The following is a 3,592-nucleotide window of genomic DNA, read 5'->3' as shown; positions in this document are numbered from 1 at the left end:
AATAACAGTTAATAAGAATGTTAAAGTTAAGAGAAATATGTGAAAATTATAGTTGAAGTCGATTTGACAAAGTTTATGTCTATTTTTTTTAGAAAAAACAAAAGTTTTGTTTTCTATAATTATAAATCTAAAACGATCCACATAATAAAATGTTGTATATTTTAAACCTCGAAAAGAAAGAAATTAACTTTTTTTTAGTATTTTTTCTATAATGAATACAAAAGCAACATTATAATTGATATTTCTCCGTATAATATAAATATTGTTGATTTAAAATGCATACATATAATATGTTATTTTAAATAATAAACTTTTAATATCTACTAAGCTAAAGTGCATGCGCACTAGAGGCTTTCAAACCAAAAATGTTTTTTAAATAATAACCTTTACTTATACTTTTGTAAATTTGATTAATATACGTAAAATAAATACATTATTAGTTAATATATTTAACTAATTAATTTCTCCAAAAAATATTTATTATCAATTAATAAATCATCTAATTTGGCCAATGGTACAGTAATTGTTATGGTTTAGGTGTTTTAAATTTAGAAGGTTACGAAAATTTAAATTACTTTAAGTTAAAATTTGTAATTTAATATGGTAATCCCAATCTTATAAAAAAAGTAGAAAGATTTATAGTAATTATATAGTTTAGGGTTTGTTGTTGAATATTTAAACTAGATTAAAAACATACAATTGTATTGATTAATAAGTAAAAATAAAAAATTATATAGCGATCTATGTTAAAGTACATATAATATATATAATATATATATATAAAGAAAAATTGCATAGATTTAACATTTAGGGAAACTTAAAACCCCCATTGTGGTTTCAATCTTTTCCTCACTTTAGCTCAACCGCTGTGGTGTGTAGATGTCATCAATTAGTACCGCTGCGTTTATGCACATTCTCACTCGTTAATAACCTTCGTGTTTAAATTTTGGCTTTCTAAGAAATACATAAGCTGGTGCAGATAAATGTTCAACGGTAACCATCGTCGATTTGGCGAGCTCATATCGAAACCCAAATGGGTGACAACGGAGCCTGTTTGCTACCGATAGGCATTCCAGCTAACCTCTCTCGTCTGTATGCCTGTCCGTCCTGAATATTACTCTAACACTATCTCTCTCTCTAATATATATATATAATATATATAAATATATAAATATATAATTGAGCTCCTCACATCTTTTAAAAATACCAAGTTATTGGTGGCTTGTAGGTTTTTTACACCATTGATTAAGAAATACTGCGGATACGATATGCATGACGTTTTCGCCCCTATATATATAGAGTTGAGCTAGAATACTATCGGTAGCAAACGGACTCTGTTGCCACCCATTTGTTTTCAATAATAGAGCCTCCAAATCGACGATCGGCACCATTGAAAATGATACATACCACTTGAAGTATCTAGAAATTAAATTTCTTACTTTTTCGATATTATTTTCTTGTCCATTAAGTAGGCGTAAAAATGATCGGCTGAAAATGAATATCCTCTAAAAAGTGATAATAGAAATTTTGTAATCAAGATTGAGAAGATAGATCTTGTTCTAAATAGTTTAAAGAATTTTCTAACCAAAATTCAATTGATTCGGATAGCTTTACACCGTTAAACGGAAAAACGTCTCATATCTACCATTAAAATTACAAATTTTGAAACTCTTTGATCATTAGGCCAATGATGTCGAAAAGATTTGAAATTTGATTTCTAGATACATTAAGTGGTGCAGATCATGTTCAACGGTACCGATCGTCGATTTGGAGACTCTATTACCGAAAACAAATGGGTGGCAACGGAACCTGTTTGCTACCGATAGCATTCCAGCTCAACTCTATATATATATATATATATATATATATATATAGTTCGGCTATTACCACGTCAAGGGCCTAGGGGCCACATCATTCTAAAACCGCATGGCCTATTTCTATAATCCAATGGCAAAAACCTACCAAGGCACAATAACCTTGGTTACGTTTAAAGCATTAGGAGCTGCAATTTATATATATATATATATAATATATATTACTAATATTATATATATATTATATAATTATTAGTATATATAGTCCGGCTTGGGATTACTGATTGATAGTACCAAAATTTAGTGGCTGATCGTCGAGTTTTCACCGTTTAGATTAACTCTGATATTTTTACCTTTTAATAATTATATTAATCCAAACCACTCACTCAACCCTAGGGCCCACATCATCCTACCATACATTTTCTGCAATCCAAAGATAAAAAACTAAATAGCCACCAACAGCTTGTCTATTTATAGTATTTCAGTCTAGTCCTATATATATATATATATTATATATATAGAGAGGCGAGAAAGAGAGGAGAGAGAGAGAGAGGATGGAATCAATTGTCTTTGCAATAATCTGCATTCATGGTCAATCAATGATTTTTTGACCATGCATTACAGGAGAATTGAATGTAAAAAAAAAAAATGAAAAAAGAAAAAAAAGCACGAGGATCACTCACTGTCAAATCTCAATTACACGTGTACGGCCTGTCATGAATGAAATAACGTCACTGTTGGACTAAAAGGTTAAACAAAATAGATAATAAAATAGATCGGGGTAAAAGTAAAAAAAATAAAAAAAAAAATAAAAAATAAAAAATAAAAAGTGGTGGTAGTAGGTGAGGGCCACGTGATGGACGGTGAATATTTGCTGCAGAATTAAGTAGTTGCCTCTGTGAGGCGTAGCGTTTTGCAGCTTTCCTTAGAATCTGGAGGAATAAAAACTAATAGATTACTTATCTATATATCCCTATAAATACGTAATTTATAATTTATCTCTATAAAGTTCAATTTGTTTTTTCGATCATGTTGTCCAATCAAAGTTTGTTAATATTTTTAAATATGTCATCTGGTTTGTTACCGGTTAAAACACTTTATTTTAATAATCAAAATGATCTTTTGTTAATCACAAACATATATCTCTTAAAAAATCTCAATTATTAATATTAAAAAGAGGGTGTAAAAAGAGATCATTTATCTGCATTAATTAAGTAGAGTTAAAATATTTAACAGTAATAGTTAACTAATTTTTTTAACAGAATCCTAACAGATTGGAAGCATAATTTAAAAATATCAGGATATTTTATAGGAACAATATATGAAAATTAAACTTTGTAGAGATTAATTGTAATTATACTTATATTCGAGGCGAGTCTCTTATGAAATAACCCAAAACTAATAGAGAGAGAAAAACCATCCACTTTTACTGCGCTCTGATCTTAACGAGCCAACTATTTAATGAACCTCACTTATTTTTAACTTAGTTAGTGTTGGACGCCCAACATTGGCACATAAGACACTTGCTAATTCGAAAATTTTTTTTGGGGGGTTAGGGGGGGTGTATGTACAAAACTATTAATTTATTTTTAAGATATTTTAAGGCGGTATAAATTATCTTTCAACAAAAAGCAAGAAAAGCCGATGGGTCAATTTATAGGCTCCATTATCAAAACAAATTGATGACAACTAGAGCTGGTTGTCACGAGCATAGTATTCTAGCTCATACTATATATAGTATAGTATATATAATGAGTAGAGTTCAATGTACTATCGAG

The sequence above is a fragment of the Ananas comosus genome, linkage group 19 (genome assembly GCF_001540865.1).
Source record: "Ananas comosus cultivar F153 linkage group 19, ASM154086v1, whole genome shotgun sequence".
NCBI classification, from domain to species: Eukaryota; Viridiplantae; Streptophyta; class Magnoliopsida; order Poales; family Bromeliaceae; genus Ananas; species Ananas comosus.
Note: the sequence above shows the minus strand (reverse complement) of the source record.